This window comes from Propithecus coquereli, unplaced genomic scaffold (assembly GCF_000956105.1).
Source record: "Propithecus coquereli isolate 6110/MARCELLA unplaced genomic scaffold, Pcoq_1.0 Scaffold42, whole genome shotgun sequence".
In the NCBI taxonomy this organism is placed as follows: Eukaryota; Metazoa; Chordata; class Mammalia; order Primates; family Indriidae; genus Propithecus; species Propithecus coquereli.
The window spans coordinates 5,938,723-5,943,816 of NW_012149952.1; positions in this window are offsets into that span (position 1 = coordinate 5,938,723).

The following is a 5,094-nucleotide window of genomic DNA, read 5'->3' on the forward strand; positions in this document are numbered from 1 at the left end:
TCTAGATCTATTAATGTTTGCGTTATATACTTGGGAGCTCCAGTGTTGGGTGCATAGATATTTAGAATTGTTATAGCCTCTTGTTGAATTGACCCCTTTATCATTATATAGTGACTTCTCTGTCTCCTTTTACAGTCTGATTTGTAGTCTATTTTATCTGATATAAGTATAGCTACTCCTGCTCTTTTTGGTTTCCAGTTGCATGGGATATCTTTTTTCATCCCTCCACTTTCAGTCTAATGTGTCTTCATAGGTGATGTGGGTTTCTTATAGGCAGCATATAGTTGCATCTCGTTTTCTTAATCCATTCAGCCATGCTGTCTTTTAACTAGAGAATTTAGTCCATTTATATTCAATGTTATTATTGATAGGTAAGGACTTACTGCTGCCATGTTATTATTTGATTTCGAGATTTTTTGTGGTCCTCTCTTTCTTTCTTCCTTCCTTCCTTCCTGTCTTTGTATAAAAGTGATTTTCTCTGGTAGCATGTTTTAATTTCTTGCTTTTCATTTTTTGTGTATCTGTTGCGGGTTTTTTGATTTGAAGTTACTATGAGGCTTGCAAAAAACATAACCGATTCTTTTAAACAGATGACAGCTTAACTCTGCCTATAAAAACCAAACAAACAAACAAGCAAAGAGAAAGCTAAAAGAAACTTTGCACTTAAACTCCATCCCCCTCCCCATTTTTTGACATTTTGTTGTTTCCATTAATATCTTTTATATTTTCTAGCTCTTAAAAAGTTGTTGTAGTTATTATTTTCGATAGGATTGTGCTTTGGCATTCCTATTAAAGATATAAGTGGTTTATACACCACAATTACAGTGATAGTATATTCCATATTTGTGTACTTATTGCTACCAGTGAGTTTTACGCCTTCAGATTATTTCTTATTGTTCCTTAATGTCCTTTTCTTTCAGACTGAAGAACTCCCTTTAGCATTTCTTGCAGGGCAGGTCTGGTGTTGACAAAATCGCTCAGCTTTTGTTTGTCTCAGAAAGCATTTCTCCTTCATGTTTGAAGGATATTTTTGTAGGATATAATATTCTAGGATTAAAGTTTTTTTCCTTCAGCACTTTGAACATGTCATGCCACTCTCTCCTGGTCTGTAAAGTTTTCATACCCTGTTAGTATGAGTGTGAACTGGTAGAGCTTTTCTTGGCAGGCAGTTTGGCAGAATCTATTGAAATGAAAAAAGTACAGTTTTCTACTTCTAGATATGGATCATCCCAGAGAAATCCTTCTACATGTGCATGGATTTTCATTGCTCTTGTTTGTAATAATGTAAAGTCAGAAACAACCTGAATGTCCATCAGTTATGAAATGCAAGCAGCATAGGGGTTTAAGGACAAGCATAAATGTTTGGAACTGCCTACAAGGGCAATGGGAAATGGGGCCAACTCAGAATAAGTAAAATGATTTCAAGCAGCGTCAAGAGGCCTGCCGAGGCTGGACATCGTGAATTTGGAGGGACCCCAACCCATAGAGTTAGGAGATATTCTCCTGTGGAGAAGACAGAGGGATCAAATGTCCTGGGGTTCAGTCATTCATTCAACAAATATTTATGAGTGCCTACTAAACTCTAGGCAGTGTTCTAAGCCCTAGGATACAGAAGTGGACAAAAATAAATAGAAACACAATATAATGTCAGGTAAATGCTCTGAAGAGTAACTAAAACAGAATAGGGGATAAAGAATGACAGAGGCTCTACTTAATGAAATCAGGGAAGGCCTCTCTGCAGAGGTGACATTTGAACAGAGGTCTGAATGAAATGAAGGAATGAGCCACGTTGACGTCTGGAAAAAGAGCACTTGGGAATGGTACGTACAAAGGCTCTAGCGTGGGAGCGTGCTTTCCCTGGGGATGGAGATTGGCAGGATGGAACAGAAGGACAAAGAAATAAGACAGTTAAATGTGCTAGTAAAAGGGAGGTTGTGGTGATGGGTTATGTGTTGGATCAAATAAGGAGGGACGGGAGACCAGGGGGTGCTGATAAAATGGAGAGGAAGAACATAGAGTAAGGGACAGAAAGTTTCAGTGAAATGAAAAGTCACGTGCAGTAAGAGTGAGGGACAGAAGGATAGGAGGGTGTAGTCATAGAATGGAGGTTGGAGTTCAGTACGTCAGAGCACAGCAATCCCAAGCATGAACAAGGCCCAAGATGTTGCTTTGGGTATGGGAAGCTGAGGAGGAGTGGAGGAGAAAGTGCTTAGAACTGAGGAGCTTTGGACTTGAAGAACTAGGACAGACGTTAGATAGGTCATTGACAGGAACCTTGATGTCACCTGGAGTCATGGCAGACATGGGGAAGAGAGGCAGCCATGAGCTAGGTCCTCTCCATGACTGGGGAAGTGTTAAGAGGCAGATGATGGGTGTGACAAAGGCAGTAAGAGGACTAATATGGGGAGTCAACCTAGCCAGGAGGTCAGGGAAATCTACCAAACCAAGTGACACTCCAGACAAGACTGGAAGGAGGAGTTCACAGGGCAAAGAGAGGAAGGAAGGGTGGGCATTCCAGGCAGAGGGGAAAGAATAGGCAAAGGCTCTATGCTAGAGGGGACATGGCAAGAGGGACTCAAAGAAGGGCAGTGTGGTTGGAGTGGAGATGGCGTGGAGAGGGGCATAAGATGGCTGAGAAGTGAAGAGATCAGGCTCCCAAAGAGGATGGATGGTTGGGAGAGTGCCCAAAGACCACCAAATGGAGGCTTGAATAGAATCGACGGGAACCTTGGTGAGTCCCAGCTGCCTGAGCAGGCCACAGTGAGACTGCGGTGCCTCATGGGTCCTCCAAACAACTCTGATGCAAGGGCTCTTGGCGGTTCAACTCTCCCCATCCTGAATCATCTCTTTCCACTTTAGGCCTGTTGCCAACTTGGGTTCAATTCTCTCAACTGATGAGAGTAAAGATAGCGGTTTCGAGATAAGGAAGGATCTGAGGGCAAAGGCAGGTGAAGTCATCTTTGCCACCAAGGCCAAGGCAGGGACCTAGGGCATGAAACCAGAAGGCTGAGCACTGTGTGGGGACGTCCCATCCCCGGGCAGAGTCCAGAAGATGGGACAGGGATCCTCGTTCAGTTTGTTTGTTTCTGAGGTTGACCCTTCAGCCCAGCTGATCTTGGCTATAATATTAACTGCCACTTCAGCAGCGATGGATGCCAGGGACAGAAAGAACAAGGTACAGATGAGACTGGCTTTAGTTCTAGTATGTACTTGAGTTAAACATTTGTATAACATGTACTCTTTACTCTCTGCGAGGAATGTTCTGGGAATGTCACAAATATTAACTCATTTAATCCTTCCCCATCAGCTCTGCCTGCGCACCCTTCAGGGTGGCTAATATGGTGCACAGAGGAGGCAAGGGCCTTTGAGGGGGCACTTCCCAGTCCTCTGGTCTCTGGGAATAATTTCTTCACCAGTCCCGGAAGGGGCGAGAGCAAGAGGCCAGGGAGAAAGACAGCGGGACCTTCAGCAGTCATAGAATGACACAGCCTCCTCGCAGTCCTTGTCCCTGGCTGTCCTCTGAGGCTGTTCTGCCCTCTGCTTTTTTATTATTATTATTTATTTCAGGATATTATGGGAGTACAAACATTTTGGTTACATGCTATGACTTTGCCACACCCAAACCATAATTTGAGGTGTGCCCTTTCCCTGCTGCAACACTCGCCCCCAACCCCCCACCCCCCCAAAAGTATTACTACCATGTGGGCACCTTAGTGTTGATCAGTCAGTGCCAATTTGATGGCGAGTACATGTGCCCTCTGCTTTTATTCCTGAGGATGGAGTTCGCTGAGACCCCTCGCTCCCTTTGACTCTGCCCCTTCAGGAAGTCCCATGAAGGTCTTCTTACCCTCTTCCAAACGGCCTATTTTATCATTCTTGAATGGATTGTTGAAAGTTGCTTTCAACTTGTTTTGGACATAAGCAGAGTGTAACTACATTAAAAACAAAATCCAAAGGAATGGGCAGTTTGCCTCTAGTGCCCTCCAGGCTAGGTGAGAGCACCCGTCTCCACCGGGTCTGTTTGTCTTTTGGAGACATTCCTCTCTGGGGCATCACCTTTCTTGAGCCCCCAAAGCGAGGGTTCTAGAAAACATTTACTAGGAGCTGCCTGGGCACTGGTGCAGCACGCTGCCCTCTGACTCGGCTGGGTGTGAAGACAACAACACTGGCTTTGGCTTCTTCACTTCCCACATAAGGAGTCACACTGTTTAGGAGTGACCTGACCTTCAGGGTAAACAAATCCTTGTTCTAGAAGCTGTGGCTTAAAGAGCATTTCCAGTTAACCAAATTTGTCTTTTCAGAGCACCCAGACTCCCCTTTCTGGGTCTTCTTCCATCTTCGGTGTCATCTCCTGAACCCTCCAAATGGGGGCCTCTTTGGACCTTCGTTCCCACCCAGGAGCGACTGGCCCTAATAGCTTGGATTTCCCAGAGTGTAGGATGTGCAGCTGAATGGGACTCCCAGGATCCCAAGGGAAGGGCTGGTGGCACTTTTACAGAATGGACTCTCCTGAACGGAGTCAGCCCAGCTCAAGAAAGTAACTCTCCAGCTGCAACCAACTTCCGCAAGGGGTACAGTGGGGCTTCCCAGGCACTACGGGGGGGTGGGGGACGCTGGCTTTTTCTGAGACATGCTATCTCAGAGGAGGAGGGAGGGGGTGCAAGTATCCATCCCCAAGGCAAAAGCAGAGCTGTAGCCAGAGCCTGGGGTGGAGGAGCTAATGGGAAACAGCTTGCTGGAGAGAGGGGGACAGAATTTGGGAGTGGCTGGGGCCAGGCTGCTAAAGAGGGGGTTGAGAAAAACAGGCTGATTGAGACCAGCTGTTACACCTCCATCTCCGAGATCTTTGGACTCTGCCCCGGGCAGGCTCCCGCCCTAGTCTAGAAGACTAAGAGCCTGCACAGACAGCCTAGCGCAGTTCAAGGCTCTGCCTACCCTGACTCCCAGAGCCCTCCGAAACAAAAGACCAGAGAGGCCAGACATCTTACCTGTCTGCTCCTGTGTGGGGAAAGGCCTGGAGGAAGAGGCCAGGGAGACGGCCTTCCGTCTCTCTCCAATCCCTCTATCTTCCCAGCACCGGCATCTGGAGACCCT